The sequence below is a fragment of the Pteronotus mesoamericanus genome, unplaced genomic scaffold (genome assembly GCF_021234165.1).
Source record: "Pteronotus mesoamericanus isolate MK-2021 breed Mesoamerican mustached bat unplaced genomic scaffold, CSHL_Meso_final scaffold_167, whole genome shotgun sequence".
Lineage (NCBI taxonomy): Eukaryota > Metazoa > Chordata > Mammalia > Chiroptera > Mormoopidae > Pteronotus > Pteronotus mesoamericanus.
The window spans coordinates 34,276,384-34,297,505 of NW_026555308.1; positions in this window are offsets into that span (position 1 = coordinate 34,276,384).

Genomic DNA, 21,122 nt, shown 5'->3' on the forward strand with positions numbered 1-21,122 from the left:
TTTCTTTTCTTGACCCATAGCATTCTTTACATGCCTATAGTAGACCACTTTTTCTGGTACATTATAATTATTGTTTTGATATCTGTTTTTCTCATTAGATTGAATTCTCAAGAGCAGGGAACATTGATATGTATATTTGCATCCCACAGCATTGCTGTTTGGGAAATAGTAGGCACTCAATAACACTGAATAAATGAAAGAAGAAATGGAGGCTATAGAAGAAATATAATAGATTATTATTGCCTTATCCATACAGAATTTAGTATATAGTCAGAAAATCTCACAATGCCAAGTAGCAAATGCAACATGCAACAGAAAGTCTAGGTGAGGTTAACAGTACAGTTTTGACTAGGAACACTGAAATGTACATTTCGAAGCCATCTAAAATAAATTTAAATCATAGGCTTTGCTTCTGGAAAATTTTGTGGGTTTTTAAAAAACAATTAAATGTCATCTTCTTTCATGATTTCTATGCAGCTAGGTGTTGATGCTTCATATTAAATAGTACAGTCAATCTCAAATGTGATATTATATCTCTGAGCCAAGGTCAGAAATCTAAAGGTTTTGATTTGCCAGTTCTATTTTCAAAGTATGTTACTCATTCAAATAGAGGTTGAACATGCCAGAGTATGATCCCCTTGGCATAAGAGTTTGGAAATGGACATTCCAGACAGTGCCTGGTTTAGTATTTTGAGCTAAAGTCTGCTGGCCTGGAAAGATCATCATATCTGTAGAAAATGATTTACCTGTGTGACTTTTCAATCAGCAAGTTACTTTAAAAATAAATCTAAAAGGGAAAATATTGTTCTTGCCAGGATGAACAAAACATTTTCTTTTTATAGTGAGTAGCTGAAAAGATTTGCCAAATGCAAATCTTTCTTTCCAACTGTAATGAGAAAATACGGCTCAGATATACTCAAACACATTTTTCTTCTTAGTATTGAAGTCATATACCTTTACATTAACTCTCAAGTCACCTGAATATCAATGAGCAGAACCATCAGTCAATTGTTAAACAGCATATTTGATCTGTATTTGCCCCAACACATCAGAGTTGCCTGAAAGTGATTGCATCTCCCAAGTATCCAATGCACTCTAGAGATACGGTTTGTATGGTAGTGGTATTGGGACTCCATTCTTCCAAAAGCAAGTACGATTCAATGCAGAAAAAACATGAGTGGATGTGAAACAAGGAGCTCATTATGGCAATATCTCAAATGATGTACAAGGCAAGCACTTTATTTCTCAAGGTCCACTCTTTTTTGATGCTGCATGATAAATTTGATTTTAAGAGAAATCATAAAATTATAGCAGGAGTATTGTGATAAGGTACTTTCCTACCTAGTCAAGTCAAGGCTTGACTATGTCTAGTTGATGGTTACATATGTCAGGAATGTGTTAAAGGTGTAAATTTAAAAGTTTAATTTCAAAGATTTTAAAAGCAGGTGCTGTAAGAGAAAGACAGTATGGCATACAAAATATAAGGAATGCAGGCATGAAACTTTGTGCAGCTTCAGGCACTTCTCACTGGCTGGTGCTTAACACAAAGGGAATTGAGTAATGATGAGGGATGAGGGCAGAGTGATACAGGGATGGTGGATAAAAGACATTAGTGTGTGTGCCATTCTTAGGTGTGGTAAACCACAGAAAGTTTGTATTAAAGTGTGAGAAAAGATGATGTGGTTGGGATTGCATTTTGTGTTAATCATTCTGGCAACAGTATAGATCAAGACCATTAAAAGGTAGTAGGAAGACATTAAATGGAAGATAATAAGAGTCTGAGTGAAGAGGAATGCAATGACGATGGAGGGGATAGAATGGACAGGAATGACATTAAAGTAAACATACTTGACAAGACTGTCTGGTAGATGGGATGAAAGATTTCTGCAGAGGTGATTGCTGGGGTTGTAGCATTTTTACTGGCTCCCTCTATCTTATCATATTCATATTGAATAATGGGATCATTTGTGTTTATTCTACAGATTTTGGTTTCTTACATGTTATATTTCTAAATTACTCTGAATCGTAAATAACCTTCAAAAACTTCTTTAACATGCTCATTTGCCCAAAACCAAAGTTCCTTGTTTGATCAGGGAAATCAATATATAACCAAAATTTAAGGGAGCATTGTTTTAGAGATAGATAATCTATATAATATATAAGCATGAGCCTCTCACCCAAGAGATGTGAGTAAAAATAAAAATACTTTTTTGCATTCTGCTCACAGTTTGAGGAAAATAATATTGAGGAAAATAATGTTCAGATCCTATGCTTGTTATGGTGAAATATTAAAAACCCAGCCAGACACTGCATACCAGATACCACCTTACATTAGGTAACCTTGACTATTACAGTGAATTAAAATATATGATTTTTATCACTTTCAATTTATAATATCACTATGTCTTACTTTAGTCATCAACAAAAGTGGGAAATTTTTATGATATAGTCATTAACTCACTTTTAATCCCATAAATTTTTTTAGCTTTAAATTCTGAAAAATCATCATTTGGCAAAGAAACATCTTACCAGCTCTTGTGTTTATAGGGCTTAGAATGCTAAGCTAATATTAAAAATGCTTTTTCTCTCCCTGAAATAAAATTAGATATGCAAACATTTTGTCTATTGTAACCCCTGGTGAGAAATATGTTTCCTGATTATTTGGGGGGCCTAATAAAATGTACATTTTTTTAAGTGTAGGACATATGTCTGAACAACATATTCAGACTTATTCTCCTTGTGTAATTGTATTCTCATTTTTGAAGCTGAGAAATTACAAACACACTGACACATTTTGCAAAACAGTAGTGCTGAAATTGAGAGTCACCTTGGTTCACTGTTGTTGTCCCCCAACCCAAGAGTAAAAGAAAGGGCTTCCAAAGATGTTACTACTGCCTAGCTGTGAAATAATTATGCCACATGTGTGAATTTCCTCATCCACATATAGGCTGTCATTAATGAGGGCAAATTTAAGTGTTTGAAATGCCACAGAACTGGCCTTGCAGTGATTTTTCAAACATTTAAAATTTGGATGTTTATTCTTCTAAATTTGTCAAGAGATGCTTCCTTTTTGCAAACCATACCCATGGAAAGTTTCAATTTTTAGGGTTACTTTCTAAATCACATGTATGCAAACATAATCGAAGAGTAGGGACAGCATTTCTCTTTCATCCCTATGTTACTTAGAAATAGCAATGCAAGTTTGGCTTGTGCACAATGACGCTTTCATCTTTCACTGGAGCCCATTAGATCAAAAGGGTAATGTTACAGAAAGATGTGAATGAATGGAAACAGGCTGTCACAGAGTGAGTTTGCTCTTTTTTACTTTCTTCTCTTTTTTTGTGAAGTTGCTTTATTAAAAAAAAATGTGTGCTTTAAACCAATTAAGTGCAGCAAACAACATCCCATATGTGAATAACACTGGTAAAATTAAATTAATGATAAAATTTAAACAATTCACATTTATGAACTATAGGAGGAACATTTAACATTAAATTTTAATATATGAGTTAAAAAGCTTTATCCTCCAATTATTATTTTATTTTAGTGCCATAAATTCTGTTTTAAATGAAAATCGTATTTGTTCAGATCACCTGTAGGTTCAATCACTGTCAGATAGAGGAACAAAAACATTTTAATAAATGAGAGGTTCCTGCTTGCATATTTGGATTCTTTTGATCTCTTACAATGGCATATCCACTGTGAAATTGTAATTTGGTGCCATTTAGAATTGAATAAAATACTATGTTACCTTAATTAAAATAACTAAATATTTATGAAAAGCTGCCATAGAGATTAAAAAAATAGATTTCTCTTTAAATATAAAGATGAATACTTCATTTATTATAAAGGTAATTCACCTATGGGTAGTTTTCAAAGTCTAGCGGTATGTTTTATATAAAACAGACTACCTTTGTACACATAGACAAATCTCTATTATAATGTATACAAAAATTACCCTTAATGAAATACTATTAAATTATTGCTACTAATTTTCAATGTACCATTTTATTGGCCTGATATTATTAAGTTATTAGATATTTCAGATAAGCTCATTAAAAATAATGAACTATATCTTTGAATTCTAAAATGTTTATTTTGAGAGAAATCAAGATGGTGGTGGGAAGAATAGAAGTCACGCTGACTTCCTCCCAGGACCAGCCTGGAATTACAACTAAATTGTGGAGATACCATCTGGAACAAACAACTGAATGAGAGAGGAGCCTTATAACCTCAGACAGACAAAAGAATCTGCACTAGCACAACCTAACTGCCACTTATCCTGGTCTCTGGCAAAACAGGAACAGAGTGGGCTGGAGACACCTGAGGAGAGACTGGGGAAGGAGGCTTTGGGGAGAGAATTGAGGGAATAGCCAGCGGGATCCTGGTGCAGACTCATCCCCCATGCGGCAGCAGCCATCTTGCTCAGGCAGACCACTCCCCTGAATGTCATCTGATGAGAGGGCACAATAGCCCTGCCCCCAGGGAGGACTCTGCCCTGGCCTGGTAGTGCTAATGCCTGATTGCTGAGTACAGACTGGCAGCCACAGATAGTAAATCCCTGGCTAAAGAGGGTGCAGAGTGGTCTAGAGACACTTGAGGAGAGCCTGGGGATGTAGGCTTTGGGGAAAGAGCAGAGAGAGTAGCCGCCATGATCCTGGTGCTGACTCCTCCCCCATATGTTAGCAGTCATCTGGCTCAGGCAGACCTCTCCCCTGAGTGGCAGCAATGTGAGAGGACACAATCACCTCACCTTCAGGAGGGACTCTGTCCTGCCCTGTGGTGTCTAAGCCTGACTGCTGAGATCAGAGTAATTAGATTAACAACTGAAGGAGACAGCCACAGCCAGGAGATTCTTGGAAGTCTTGAACAGACTCCTAAGGTTAGATGGGGTCAACATCTGACATCATCAGAGGCAGATCCAGAAAGAAAAAAAACAAAAACAAAACAAAACAGCAGTCTCCTACCATAGAATTTCATACCACAAAGTCAGGCAATCAAGAGAGAGCAATTTAAGAAGCAGAAGCAAAAAAGAAGGGTCTCACAAGTAATGGGAAGACAAAGAAACACCCCCTACTTAAAGGGAAAGGAGGAATCCCCAGAAAGAGAACTAAATGAAATAGAGGCAAGTAAACTATCAGATATTGAGTTCAAAATAAAAGTTCTAAGAAAGCACAATGAGCTCAGTGAGCTCAGAGAGAATTACAAAAAAAAAAAAAAAAACTATAGGGAAACTACGGGGAACTTACTGCAAACTATATTAGCATGGAAAAGGACATAGAAGCTATCAATAAGAGACAAGAGGAAATGAAGAATACAATTTCTGAGTTGAAGAACACAGTAGAAGGAATCACAAGCAGACTAGATGAAGCAGAAGATCGAGACAGCGAGCTGGAGGATAAGGTAGAAAAAAGCTCTTGGAAAGAGCAAGAAAATGAAAAAAAGACTAAAAAAGAATGAAGATGCTTTGAGGGAAATGCAGGACAAATTGAAACATAATAATATCCATATAATAGGATTACCCGAAAGAGAAGAACAGGTGCAAGAGATAGAGAACCTGTTTGAAAAAGTAATGATGGAAAACTTCCCTAATTGGAGGAGAGAAAAAGTCACATAAGTCCAGGAAGCATAGAAGGCCCCTTTCAAAAGGAACTCAATGAGGCCTGCTCCAAGACACATCATCATTAAAATGGCAAATATTAAAGACAAACAATCCTAAAGGCAGCAAGGGAGAAACAGGTAGTAACATAGAAGGGAGCCCCTATATAGCTAGCAGCTGACTTCTCAACAGAAACACTACAAGCCAGAAGGGAATGGCAAGAAATATTCCAAGTCATGAAAAGCAAAGGCCTGCAATCAAGACTGCTGTACCCAGCAAGGCTCTCGATTAAAATGGAAGATGAAATAAGGAGTTTTTCAGAAAAAAGAAGGCTAAAAGAATACACCTCCACCAAATCAGCACTGCAAGATACGCTAAAGGGACTGCTTTAAGAAGGTGAAGAAAAATAGTCTATGAATACCCAGTTCCTTTCACAGTCACCAATACTTAATAATACCAACATTTTTAATACTTATTAATCTGATTGTGACAATGATGTGTTATTTTAATTGTCCTTTTATTATTTGTTGAAACTAAACCTTTTTTATATTTCTTGCCTATTTCTATTATTTTTAAAAAACTTTAAATGACTTTTTGGTATTCTTTATCCATTTTTTCACTAAATGTTTGTAAAATTTTTTCCCTTTAGAAATAACTATTAACCCTTTTTCAGATGTGTTACAAATACTTTCCTATTCTATTACTTGCCCTTTAACTTTTTTATATGTATATTACTATATAGTCTTAAATGTTTACTATGTCATATTCATATTGTCAGTATTTTACTTTATACCTTCTTGGTTTGAATATGTTAGTTTAGGGTAAGAAAAATAGTGTTTTGTATTTTCTCCTAAATCTCCTTAGATTTTACATATTGATTTTTAATGCACCTGAATATTTGTTGTATAATGTGTGAAATAGGGCTTTATATTTATTTTATTTCAACTAATAGTGGTCCATGCACCTTATTTGTTGAATAAGCCTAATTTACCTCATTGACTTGAAATATCAATCTAATCCCATATTACATTGTTAGACACATACATTTGTTTCTAGAATGCTCATTTTATTTCATTGATCTACTTGACTATTTCTGTGATGGTGTCATGTTGTTTTAATTGTTGAGACTTTATAATGGATTTAAATTCTTTAATATTTTATAATGCATTTTGATGTTTAAAAATAAATAAATAAAATCAATCTGCAGTTAAAAGGAAAAAAAGAAAGAAGGAACTCCTACCTTTTGCAACAACATGGATGTAACTGGAGAATATTATGCTAAGTGAAATAAGCCAGCTGGGGAAAGTCAAATACCATATGATCTCACCTATAAGTAGAATCTATTTAACAAAATAAACTAGAGACATGAAAACATGGAGCAGACTGAAAGTGACCAGAGAGGATGGGCAAGGAGGACAATGGTAGAAAGAAGAAGAGACTAAACAAAGAACATGTATGAATAACCCATGGACATGGACAACAGTGTGAGAATTGACTGTGGGAGCAGGGGAGGGGGTAGGATAGGTGGAGGAGGGCAAAGGGGAAAAATTGGGACAACTGTAATAGAGTAAACATGACAAAAAATAAAAAAATAAAATGTTTATTTCATATTTAATAGAAACATTTCTAAAGTCTAAATGTCAATACTACTGCTCAATGTTATCCATATTATCTTTATAATAGTGGACACATAGCTGGACCACATTTTTCAGCTTAGTTGAAATTAAATGTAGTTATTTGCTTTAGTTCCAGCTGGTAGAATTTGGGCATAACTGACAGGCCCATTTCTACACTTACTTCCAACAACACTCCCCTTGCACTCTTCCATTCTGGCTGGAAGAAAGAGGACCCAGCAACTTTAGAAGCTTAATGTTGAAGATGGAACAGTCTTGTCAGTGGGAGCCCTGACTGAATAAATGAGGGTCGCCCCATTCCCCTATGTTCCTGCCCAATACTGTTACATGAACATGAAAAAGACTTTTATTCTATTTGGACCATTAGACATTTTGAAGTCTATCTGTTATTGCATTTAGTCTATTCTAAGTAACTCTTAAATTAATCAATCTTGAACATGAAAATCTTTAAAAGATTTGGGGTCCCTACCAAATACTTTTACAACATGGCTTACATCATACTTCCTCCTCCCATCATGCATTTCTCACACATTATTCCCCATTTTTACTCTAAGAAAATATTTTTATCTAATGTTCCTTGAGAATATGGAAATAGACAGAAATACCCTTACCTTCATACCATGTTAATTTGTCTTCTTCCCCCTATTTGTATTCATGTTTTTCTCTTTCCTGTTTCATTAATAATGTTTTTAAAATATTTTATTTATTTATTTTCAGGGAGGGGGAGGGAGACGGAAAGAGGGGAAGAGAAATCTCAATGTGTGGTTGCCTCTCACATGCCCCCTACTGGGGACCTGGCCCACATCCAGGCGTGTGCCCTGACTGGGAATCAAACCAGTGACACTTTGGTTTGCAGGTTGGCACTCAACCTACTGAGCCAAGCCAGCCAGGTCCTTTTTAATATTTTTAAAGGTAAAATAAGCACATAGATTCTATGAATAAATGCTTAACAAAGTTTATTCTTTTAGGTCTCAAATCAGAAAGTTTCCTTGGTAGGTTTTGCATATCTCTGATCCAATACTCACTCTCAGTTTCATTAGCCAAACAACCACCCTCTCCTCTATTTCACCAAGACTCTGAAGGCTTGTTCTCTCAGGAAAGTAAACAAAAGAGACTCTGGGGTAGGAGAAATTAGGCACAGTTGTGGGTAGGAGCACTGTACTGAAACGGTATTGATATTTGCAAACTGATTCCTAAGGCTCCTGAACCTGCCTCTGCCAACTGGCTCCCAGAATGCTGGCAAGATTGAATAATCCCTCTCAGTGAATTGGACCTGGCAAAAGGGAAGCCACAAAACTATGAGCTCAGGCAGAACACTTAACAGTGAAAACTAGTCATAAGGTCTGTGAGATTTCAATCCCCTTTTCAGCATTCCACTCTTAAGTATGAGCAAATTATAATGGATTACTCTATATCAGAAGAAAGTTATTAACAAAAAAATCAAATACCAAAATAATTTTTTAAAATATGTGAGAAAAGTTTAACACATGTCCACACATGTAAGCAAATGTCATGTAAAATTTATGCAAATAGAATATTTTTTCAAATAAACTATTATAAAAGAATACTCAGAGAATCAAAAAGAAGCTCTTGAAAATTTTTTTAAAAAAGTGATCCCTCAGCTTGGGGGGAGGGCATAGGAGAAGCACCTGACTGATGTTTTTTTTCTCACATTGATGTTTCTCTCCCTCTCTTTCCCTGCTTTCCCCCTCTCTAAAAATAAATAAATAAAATATTTTTAAAAATTCATAGCAGAAAGGAAAATTGACAGAATACTGAAGAAAGTAAGTCAAGGAAATATACCATAACAAGTATAGTATTTATAATATATATATTTTATATATTATATATAGTATTTATAATATATATATTTTATATACTATATATAGTGTATATTTGGAAGATATGTGAAAAAATATAACAAATAAAATATACAAAAATTTCAACATCTTAATATATAAAGTCCTAGGAAAAAAGGAAAAGAGGAAAACAAATGGAACAAATCATCTATGAAATAATGAAAGAATATTTCCAAGAACTAAAAGAGTTTTCATTGTGAGATTGATAAGACTTAGTACATACATGGATCACATGAAATCACATCATTGGAAAATTTCAGAGGACTAGAGATGGACAGGAAACCTTTCAAGGATCCAAGGATGTGGGAGAGGGGAAAGTGTGTGCAGTACCATAATTGTAGGAATCAGAGTATCAGAATGGATTGGGATTTTCAGGGCAACATCAAAAACTAAAAAATAGTGGGTCAATACTTTCAAAATTCTAAAGATAAATTATTTCCAGTACTGAATAGTCAAAATATCATCATGTAAGAAAATCTCCTTTGATCCCATGCATATTTTCTTAGGAAAGAATTGGAGGCTGTGATCTCCCAGAATTAGAATAAAGATTTGGGAAATAAAAGACAAGATAAACAATACAGAAGAGAGACAAAGGACATTTCCCTCAGGAGATCCTATGTAGTAGAAGTAATAATATAATTATTCTAAATGCTGGTTACCAAATCAGGACATCGATATTAGGGAGTATGAAAGTATAAGGTATGAAACGGAGCAAATGTGTAGTGGCAATGAAGAAAGTTTAAAAGAGCTAAATTGTCAACAATAGGCAATCATAGCAAATGTTTAAAATTGAAAACCAGTAAGCATTCTTAGGATGTTATGGATAGCCAAGTGATTGAAAGTGGGAAATGAGGGACAAGAAATGCACTGTTGTGTTTATTTTCTTTTTTAATTTTATTTTATTGATTATGCCATTACAGTTGTCCTGACTTTCCTCCCTTTGCCCCCCTTCACATAGCACCTCAACTCTTTCAGGCAATCCCTCCACTATTGTTCATGTCCATGGGTCATGTGTACAGGTTCTTTGGCTACTCTATTTCCTATACTGTTCTTCACACCTCCATGGCTATTCTGTAACTACCTATTTTTTCTTCTTAATCCCCTCACCTCTTCACCCCTTCCCCCAAAACCCTCTCCCATTCATCAACCATCAAAATGCTCTCTGTATCCATGATTCTGTCTGTTCTTATTTGCTTAGCTGTTTTTTAGATTCAATTGTTGATAGATTTCTATTTTTATTGTTCATTGTTTTGATCTTCTTTTTTTAAATAAGTCCCTTTAACATTTGTATAATAATGGTTTGGTGATGGTGGACTCCTTTAGGGTTTTTTGTTTGTTTGTTTGTTTTGTTTTGTTTTGTTTTGTTTTTTTTGGTCTGGGAAGCTCTTTGTCCTTCAATTTTAAATGATCAGTGATTTCCCTGCTGGGACTATACCCTAAGAATCCCAAAACACCAATTCAAAAGAACCTATGCACCCCAATGTTCATAGCAGCACAATTTACAATAGCCAAGTGTTGGAAGCAACCTAAATGCCCATCAGTAGATGATTGGATCAAAAAACTATGGTACATTTACACAATGGAATACTATGCAGCAGAAAGAAAAAAAGTACTACTAAACTTCGCGACAGCATGGATGGAACTGGAGAGCATTATGCTAAGCGAAATAAGCCAGGGGGCGAAAGACAAATACCATATGATCTCACCTATAAGTGGAACCTAACCAACAATACAAAGATGCAAGGAAAATAAGACCAGCAACACTGAAAGGAAAAGAAACCAACAGAGACAATAGGGAAGGAGGGAGGGGGGGCAGGGGAAAAGGAAGGGAAGGGGAAAGTCAAGGAACATATAGCAAGGACTCATGGACAAAACCAAAGGGGAAGAGTTGAGGGAGGGAGGGAAGGAGGGAGAGAGGGGCAAGGGAAAGTGGTGGGGGGTAGGCAGAGACAAATGTATTTGAAAAAATAAATAAAAAAAATTTCTTGAAGACAAGTATTTCTTTTACTGCTGTATCTCTCATGCTTGAAAAGTGTGACACATAGTAGGTACTTAATAAATATTTGAAAAATGAAAAAGAACAATAATAGTACTCTATTAATAGGGAGATAAATAGTCAGTGATTCTGGTATAATGGAACAACATGAAAGGAGATAAATGATAGCTAGAAATGCCAGGATCTTTCTGTATCTACATGTGTATATGTATTTATATACCTTTGTATATCTGAAGGAGCAATGCTAAGTTAATTTTCTTCAATTTCTAACAATTATTAGTCATTTCTCTTGATAAAGCTAGTGCACTGTGAAATATTTTGCCTCATTCTCAAGACTTTTTAGTTTATATTGCTCTTTCAATATGTATTTTATCATGTTCTTTAAATCAGTGTTGGATCTCAATGAAATGTGTATTTTACTTATAATGACATGTTAAGTAGAAAAATATTCATTAGGCATAGTACTAGACACTCAAAAACAGGTATATGCTGACCTATCCTTGCTTTTAGATTTCTGTTCTCTTAAAAATTTAAAGTATAAGAAAACATTTTTTAATATAGATCTCTTCCCAGAAAAGAACTAGCATGTTCTCTTTACTGACAGTCAGAGAAACAAGAATGTTGGTAATAGAACTATAAAAAGACTCTTAGTTTAACTACTTTAACTACTCTCAGCTAAAACTGAATATTAGATTTTCCATAAATCTGTTTGATTAAGGTACTTCCTAATTTCTCTTCTCTAATTATAGACTCTATGAAAGAGCCTTTTGACTTCAATAATTACAAAATAAACAAAGAAAATTAATTTTGCTAGCAAAAAAATTTAAATGATAGTTTTACTGGGTAGGCAATCTTGGTTGTAGATACCCGCTTTTCATGATTTTGAATATATTCGAGCCGATCCCTTCTAGCCTGCAAAATTTCTTTTGAGAAATTAGTTGAAAGTCTTATGGGAATTCCCCTGTAGGTAACAAACTGTATTTCTCTTGTTGCTTTTAAGATTCACTCTTTATCTTTAAACTTTGGTATTATAATCATGATTTGTCTTGGAGTAAGCCTTTTTGCACCCATCTTGTTTGGGCATCTCTGTGCTTCCTGGACTTTCATGTCTATTTCCTTCACCGAATTATGGCAATTTTCCTTCATTATTTTTTCAAATAGATTTCCACTTTCTTGCTCTATCTCTTCTCCTTTGAGCACCCCTATGATACAAATGCTGGACCTCTTAAAATTGTCCCAGAGGCTGCCTATACTACCCTCATTTTTTCAGATTCTTTTTTCTTCTGGTTGTTATAGTTATTTTTTGCTTCCTTATAGTCCATGTCATTGACTTGATTCTCAGCTTTATTCACTCTACTGTTGTTACCCTTTATTTGAGTTAGTGTATCATTCATTTCTGAATTGACTTTTTTTATGCTGTGGAGATGCTCACTAAGTTCCTTGAGCAAGCTTATAACCAGTGTTTTGAACTCTGCATCTGATAGATTGCTTATCTCCATTTTGTTTAGTTCTTTTTCTGGAGTTTTGATCTGTTCTTTCATTTTGGCCACGTTTCTTTGTCTCCTCATTTTGGCAGCCTCCCTGAGTTTGTTTCTACATATTAAGAAGAACTGCTTTGACTCCATGTCTTGGTAGCATGACCTAATGTAGTAGGTGTCCTGAAGGGTCCAGTAGCTCAGCCTGCCCTATCACCCAAGCTGGGTACTTGAGGTGCACCCTTCATGTGGGCTGGGTACACCCTCCTCTTATAGTTGAGCCTTGGTTTCTTTTGGAAGATCAATGGGAGAGATTTACCCAGGCCAGTCGGCTGCAGGTTGTGACTGTGACCACTTACCACCAGCCTCCCACCCTCTGTGGAGGATCAGCTGTACAAGGGCAGGGTGTTGGTGCTCTGACATTGTCTGTAGCTATCCATTTGCTACACTGGCCTTGGGGTTTCCCGGGTGGTGCAGGCCAAGGCCAGTCCCAACCTGGTTTTGCCTATGGCCACCCTGTCTGAGTTATGAAGAAATCTGAGATGGCAGCTACTTGTGCTGGGCTTGGAGATTCCCAGGCAAAGCCAAGCTGTGACTCTCAGATGGATGCTTCTAGTGCTGGGCCTGGGACTCACTGAAGCCAGCTATTACTTGTTTGATAGGACTTAGAAGTTGTGAAGCATGAGCCAAGGTCAACCATTCATATGGAAAGGCAGCTTGCATGGGCCATAATTTGGGTGAGGTGGAGTCTCTGGGGACTTCTAAGGCAGGTCAAACAGTGTTAGCCAGGATGATGAAGTCTCAGATATGGCACCAGCTTGCTGCTTCTGTTAGGGGGAGGATTTATATAAGGAACAATGGCCTCTGCTCATCTTGATGCCAGACACTTCAGTTTTTCCCTCTATGCCACTTGTACCTTTCAAGCTGCCACCCCAGCACTGGAGCTCAGAGGAAATGAGTCTGAGTAGGTGAGTCTATGTGTGGGTTCTTTAAGAGAAACTTCTTAGGGGTCCAGCAGTTTTTTCCACTGACTTGATCCCTGGTTGTTTTTGCAGCCAGAAGCTGTGGGGACTTATCTTCCTGGCACTGGAACCCTGTGCTAGGAGGCCTGGTGTGGGTTTAGGACTTCTCCCTCCTGAGATATCCCTCCTGAATTTTTATCCATCATGCGTGAGTGAGGGACCAGCCCATTCCACATCTGTGCCCCCTCTACCAGTCTGGATGGATGTGGTTTCTTTAATTCTGTAATTGTCGGACTCCCATTCAACTCCATTTTTGATGGTTCTGAGTGATGGTTGTTCTACATTTTAGTTGTAATTTTGATGTGGTTGTGTGAAGAGGTGAGCCATGTCCACCTGTAACACAATCTTGTCCAGAAATCCTCACACTGTTGTATTTAAAAGAAGTCTTGTTTAACTGTTTGATGTGTAAGTTTGATGAAAATAGGAATCAAAAAAAGGTTAATAGCTTTTAAATGTTTTACTTAATTAAAAGTGCATAAATAAAAGCTGTATTTTATAAACATTAGTTGAAAAAGTTACATTGAAAGATGTAAATACTCTTTACCTTTTTAAATTGAAAACCAAAATGCATTCTATTGGGAAATATTAACAGAGAAATATTCTAATATGTCTACAATTCTCAGTTACCCATTCTCCACTCCTATGGTCTTTCCTGCTCTTTTTAAGACTGTATTTGAGACATTTAGTCCCGTTAACCTTTTACTTTACTAATTTCTTCCTTTTCAGCTTAGAATCTGTGGTATATCACTTGATCAATATATCTTTCCAGTATGTGCAAATTTTTATAACAATATCTTTTAATCAGAGCTCCTTACAAAACACCAACATTGAATAAATTCAAGAAGTCTCCTCCATGCTGGTACCACAGTTTTTCAGTGCGGCTAGAGATAAAAAATATAACAATAAGTTGGTAGCCAATATTGAATGCTTTATTATTTGTTCATTCATTTAACAAAAGGGTTACAGAGTGTCTTTTCTGTGAAATATATTGGATAAGCCAAAGTTATTAAAATAGGCATAGTCCTTGCCTTGTGGGGCTTTGAATTTATAAGAACACATAGACACTAAACAGCTTATTACTTACTTATTTGATTCAGTTGTGGTGTGACAATGGCAAAAGGCAATGTTCTATGAAAGCATTCAACTAGGAAAAAGGACCTAATTGGTGTCTTCATTCCTTGTAAAGGAGATATGTAGGATAGGGCAAAAATGGGATTATACAGCCTGGGGCAAACATAGGTTTACAGTTGTTCATATGGGAAATAATATGATAATTATTCATAATTCAGAATAAACTCTGTGTGTTGCATAGCTACATCGGTAAATGTACTTTTGCCCCTCCTTGTATATGGTCAGAACAAAGGGAGTTTAAAAATAGGAATGATAGCTGGGGGTGGGGGAGGTTGGGGGGTGGAGGGATTGAGCACAAAGGAAAAAGGGACTCATGGACATGGACACCAGTGTGGCGATCGCTGGGGGAGGGGGTTATAAGCTGACTAAGTGGTAATGAAAAAAAATACAATAAAGATTGATGCTAAAATAAAGTAAAACAAAATAAAAATTGGAATGATTTGAGGTGAAGAGAAATTCCAGACAGAAGAACCAGCCTGTTTAAGTCTTGCCCAATGGCCGAACTGAGAGGAATCCGGAAGTGCTGTCCGCTGTCACACTTAGGTCTTTACACATGCTATTCCTCCCCCTGAATAACCTTCCTCCTTTCCTGCCTCTCTTTATTACCCCCTCAGCCTGAAAACTTTTGACTTATCCTCCCGGTTTCAGTTTAGAAGCTGCTTTTTGGGGAAATCTTTTTTCAGTCCCTCAGTCTTGTCGTGCAGTTCCTATGTGGGGCTGTCTAGACCTCACTTCCACTGCTTCTAATCAGAACCCCCAGCACTTGTGAGGCCCTTTTCTCTGGTTGCGGCATCTCCTGGTCCTTAAGAGCAAGGGGGATGGGCTCATATCTGACTTCACAATTCTATCCTTAGCAACTATTTGATATAAATCAATCTTTAAAGCCTATTTGCTGAATGAATTGCATGGTAAAACAAAAGCAAACATATACTGCAGAGGGCCTTGGGACATCGGTGCAGGGCCTGATGAAGTTATTTTATTTTTTTAAATATTTCAATTCAAGTATTTATTTATATTTAGATACTTAGATACTTTTTTGTATTATAAAGGCGTGTTAGTATTAATTTTATTGTAACTTTTTTTAAGTTATTTTTTCATTGTTCAAGTACAGTTGTGTCCATTTTCGTGCCCCTACTTTCCCCTGCCCCCCCCACCCTCAATCTTCCCCGCTTTGGCTTTGTCCATGGGCACTTTGTACATGTTCCTTGATGATGTTATTTTAGAGCCCACTTGTTATGACTCAGTTTAAAATTATGTTTAAGATAATAGTAATTACTAGATAAATTCTGGATTACTTAAGCTATTATTATATGAGAAGAATTGTGCTCTGAATTGTCATGGACAAATAAAAAACATAATTATTGTTTTTTTAATTACACTGTGAAGATTTCTCCATACTCAAGTATTCTAAACCCTAACAGAAAATGGATAAACTTCAGGATTATACATATATTCCTATTTTCTAATATGAATTAAATTTTCAATATCAAAGTAATTGGCTAAAATTCTTAGGTGGAAAGACCCAATTACATAAAATTGTAATTGTTTTTACTTGGAATGGTTTAAATGTATAATTTAAGTTAGAACACTCAAGAAGAACTCTGGAAACTAAAGGTAAAAACTAAATTCTACATTCCTTAGCATTCTACCTTAAATTTATATTCAGAAAGTAAGTTCTATAACAAATATAGAAACATTGTTTTTAAAAGAACATTTTAAAACATGTAATGTATGTGTCATGTATGAAAAATAATGGGACAATTGATTTATAATATGCATAAACATATGGATGTTAAATTACATATATAAGTAAATAATAGGATTTTAAGTAACTGAAATTTTCACCTTAAATGCTCCTTAGCCAAATGAAGTCTAAAGTAGAGTATTATTGTAAATATAAAATAAAATTTAAAAAATGCAAGAAGACATAAAAAAATGAGTTCCATGCTTTTTATTCAGAAGAGAAGCATCTGATTTAGGAATGTGTATATGTGTGTGTGTGTGTGTATGTAAAATACATATATATATATGCATGCATGCATGTATATGTGTATCTATTTATGTGTGTTTCATGAAAATGCCAATTCTAACAGTGTAGTCCATGTAAATAAATATATTTTTATTTGCCCAAATGGTTTTATGATAAGATGACATTCTTTGGGGGCTTGAGAAACCATTTGATAAAAAAAAAGAAGTGACAATATTTTACAATTCCATTCATTAGGATGTGGAATCTATTTCTTCACACTTGAATCGCTGCTTGGCCATGTGACTTTAATTAGTTAGTGGACATTAGCAAATGTGATAAAAGCAACACTTTGAAAACTACAAAATTATCATGCTTGGGCTTACCCCCTCACTACTAGGAACCCTGAGACCATTGGGCAGAAACCCTGACTAGGCATCTGTAAATGAGAAATCATGTGGAAAGAGCTCCTAGACATGAATGACCTTCTAATATCCTAGCTGAGAATCCAGGCCATGAGAAATGTCTGGGAACTTTAAGAATTTTGAAAAAGAATAAATATATATAGTTTTAAGCTGGTAGGTGTTAGGGTGTATTGTTATACAGCAAAAGCTAAGACAGAAATAGATGCATACAAGCAGGGTGCCACCAGACAAAAATATAAAACATGTGGCATTAGATTTGAGACCAGGAAGCAGGAAGAAGCTGAAAAAGCTGTGAATAAATTGTGAGTAAACACTAGATAGAATGATGGGTAGGAACCTCAGTGAAGTCTAGAAAAATGCCACATAACAGACTAAAAAAACAGCAACCTGTGTTATATAGTAGCAAAACATTTGGCAAACTGCTGCATGTATAACTTGGAAGGCAGAAAGTGTACCTAATCAACTTTTGGGTTTTGGTTAAGAAAATCTCAAAAGAGAATGCTGAAATTGTCAGTAGATGCTTAGGGTTATATAAGGTAAAACAGGGAGATACCAACAAACTGAAGAAGGAAGTATTAAGTTTGCAAGAAGAGTTTAGAGAGGAGGAGCTGGGATGTGCATAGTTGGAAAACTAAATAGGCTCCCTAGTTCAATTATAACTGCAATTTCTTGATGGTATCTGTTCCTCATTGCTTATAACTTACAACCTATAACAGAGTTGGTTTCTGTGTAGGAGGAAGGAATCATTTCTATAAATATTTCCTCTAATGTAGGCCTGGAAAAGACTCTGAGAAGAGCTAGGAAGAAAGCAGAGCCAGAGCACATGCAGTGGTGATTCCTGAAGAGTCCAGCAATTCTTGTGCCTAGCCCTGCAGAGCTCCCATTTTTTTGCCTTGGGAAAGCAAGACATAGCAGAGACTACTCTAAGTAATTTTGTAGGCTACCAACAGTTGCTCTAGGTACTGGATAATCCTTAAAGAATGAATGCTGGTTTTTAAAAGGAGGTGTCTAATCTCTCGCTACTCAAAGTCTGGTTCTCAGACCAGCAACACGCATCACCTGGGAGCCTGTTACAAAGAAAGAATAGTGGGTCCTATCCACACCTATGGGGTCAGACTATGCATGTTAACACAATTCATGGTTGATTATATGTAAATATATTTTGATCTATTCCCTGGTCAAAAGTATAGGTAATTATATTCTTACAATTTCTCTAAAGCTGCTGACAGGTTTTGTGGTTTCTCAAATTCAGAGCTCCTCTTTTATTGCCATGTAACCTGTTCTGTGCATATCTGAGGTCCAACAACTCCAAATTTATTAGGTTGGATCATATGCCATTGACTATGTCCTATTGTTTTTAACTAATAAAAACAGCAGTTTTATATGACTCAACCTATACTTTGAGAAGTATGATACAATAAGGAGAACATGGGCCTTTGAGACATGCTAGTCCATGTTAAAATCTCAACTTCTCTATGTATTAGTTCTGTCACTTTGGGGAAAATTACTTAATATCCTTGAGTCTCAGTTGCTTCACTTGGAAATTATAAATAATAATAGTTTATTTATATAATTATTAAGTAGATTTAACAAGAAAAGGTATATGATTATGTCTAATATAAAGCCTGGTTCGTGATAGACTGTGAATAAATGAATGTTTTCCTTGTGACTATGATTTGGATGCTAAAGTATAATAAACAATTAAAACACTTCAGTGAATTTTTTAAAATGACTCTTTGGGGTCCTGAGTTGCAGGTCTATGAGTTCTAAGGCACACAGTGATATTTTGAATCCCCAAGGAAGAATTTCCAGATGATCCACTAACGCTTTGTCAGGCATCCTTGGTTACTTAGGAAGGACATAAAGTCTCTAGGTGATTGTTTTGCGAGGCTATACAGAAGTGCACCCCATTGCTCTGAAAAAAACCCTGAATTGTTTATTCTTTTTCTCCCCCTTTAGCAATGTGTCCTTCTTTTTGTGTTAGCAATGAACCAAGAAAGGGGGTACACTGCCAGCTGGAGGGCCACATAAACAGATTTGTATTAGTCCACTGAGTAATTGGGAACATTTCATCTAATATGGCAGTTTGCTTAGCTCATGCCAACTGACCTGGATGAATAAAAGATATGCTGTATTAACTGCTTAGGAGAGTAAATGTGATTGTGAACATGTGTTTATGGTGTCATACTGTATCACTGAAGAAAAATTGGGAATCTAGAGGCTGACCTGAGAGACACAATTTCAACTGGATTAATGTCCCACTGAGTTCTTCAAACACCACTCCTCAAAGAACAGTTTTAAGTATTACTAGAACGATTACATTTCATATTAGACTGTTCTAATTCATGTAGCTTCACGCATGGAATGAAATAAAATTGTCTATTAATTTTATGGTTTAAACAGACTTGAAATGTAGCAAGAGGAAAACTTTTTTAATCATCCTTACTGACAGAACCCACAGAGGGGCATGTTAAGGAAGTTAAAGTCAGAGAAGAAAATAAAAATGTAAGAAAAATAGATGCAGTTTTATTTCAGAATTCTCACTTTCAGAAAGTTATACATAGGAAAACAGAATATTAGTATCAGGCAGAAATATAGGCTGGTGAGTATTGTACCTAATGGGAAATATTCTATTAGTTACCATCAGTTACATTTTGCATGAACTCCTAGTAACAGGGTATCTCTGTAAATAAGTACTTTGAATGTGTAATTCAATTATATTTACCATAAGCCTTGTTTAGAGAAAAATACTACTTTAGTGCTTGTGGAAACCATATAAATCTGTGTTTTATTGATGAAACAGGGCTGTGAGTGTTCAGGAAGTCCTTAATAGAAAAATATCATCATGAGTAAAATATGGGAGCATATACTGGTCATACAAAATGTGTTATTTACCAAGAAAAAAGTATTACTTAATACTTTAATTTCTACAGGTAAAAAAATTATATAAAGCACCTCCATTCACATACTCTGGAAGGACACCAAAACTTGTTTGAATTACTATCAGGAGAGCCACAGCACATCAAGATCTGACTTGCCAGAGCCCAAAATTAAGTTCATCCTCACATTCTGGTCTATATAATAAAGGCACATTGTATTATGGTTGGCAGCAATTTAGAACGGAGAGCTGTTGTATAAACTGAGAGCAAACAAAGATACTCAAAAACAAAGCAACAATGCAGCTAGAAATGGCTTCAAGCACACACAGACATCTTTAAATGCATGCATTTGCCTCCTATGTTGGGACTTAGAGGCACAAGAGAAACCATCTATTTTAGTCTGATCAGCTGATTTTTTAGATGAAAAAGTCAACACTTAGAATAGTTACAGGCTCAAACTGCCAACATCATTTACGAGTCCTGAGTTCTACTCTTCGCTCTGATACTGACTTCAGCACTTGTTTTTTTCCACCAAAACTCAGTAATAATAATATGTGCTGGTTAGTTATGGATGCCTTCATTTCCTCGTACTGTTTCCTCCTGAACACACCAGTGTCCCAACTTTTGCCATATTCTTATAAAACTATCAGTATTTAATATTAATATTTATTCTTTGAATATTTGTTTTCATCTTAGCTTGGCATAAAGGTATTGTTAACATTATAGATCTGATGGATGTTACACGATTTTTAATAATAACCATAAATAATTATAGTATTAAGATAAAGAAGTTAATTAGCTTACTGTCTGTAATCACATTATGTAGCTCACTTTGGGAAACCTGTCATCTATTTCTGTCTCCAACAAATATTTATTGAACTATTAATGATTAAAAATATTGTGTTAGAGGCTAAGTTGGAAGACATGTAAAGATGTATAAAATTATGACCTACATTTCAGGGGACTGGAAATTAAATAAAAGACAGTTATGTACACAAATGCTGTAAAAGTGAAAATATAAATGAATGGGGGCAAGTGCTGAGTTGAAACAGTAAAAGACCTCAAGGTTGTATATTTGCACCCTGTGTTTCAGTCCATGACCGTCTCACATTCTGCAATGTTGTGCAGAAAACAAC